Genomic DNA, 389 nt, shown 5'->3' with positions numbered 1-389 from the left:
CAAAGATCACAAAGGTATTCATTACATCTCAAGGTTTGGAATGAGGAACCTGGTTTGCAAAAAAGCAGTTTACAGAAGCAGAATTAAGCATGTTAATTATAGTTGTGGGTCTCGGGGTTACTGAATTGACAGAAACACCTTATCTAGAGCCCTCAGATCTTGAGACCACTGAGTTGCCAGGAATTCATTATCTAGAGCCATAGAGGCAATTTAGAGTAATTGCGCTGTCCTGGTCTTGGGACCACTGAGTCAACTGGAACACATTATCTGGAACCCTCGGGTCTTGGGATAATTGTGCTGTCCTGGTTCCCAGGTACAGAGGAATGTGCTTTCTAAAACCAGTAAGATAACAATCAATGGGATAGTCATTCAATCGAATGGGATGATTT

The sequence above is a fragment of the Myotis brandtii genome, unplaced genomic scaffold, assembly GCF_000412655.1.
Source record: "Myotis brandtii unplaced genomic scaffold, ASM41265v1 scaffold165, whole genome shotgun sequence".
Taxonomy (NCBI): Eukaryota; Metazoa; Chordata; class Mammalia; order Chiroptera; family Vespertilionidae; genus Myotis; species Myotis brandtii.
The sequence above is the reverse complement of the archived record's forward strand: the minus strand, read 5'-3'. Positions refer to the sequence as shown.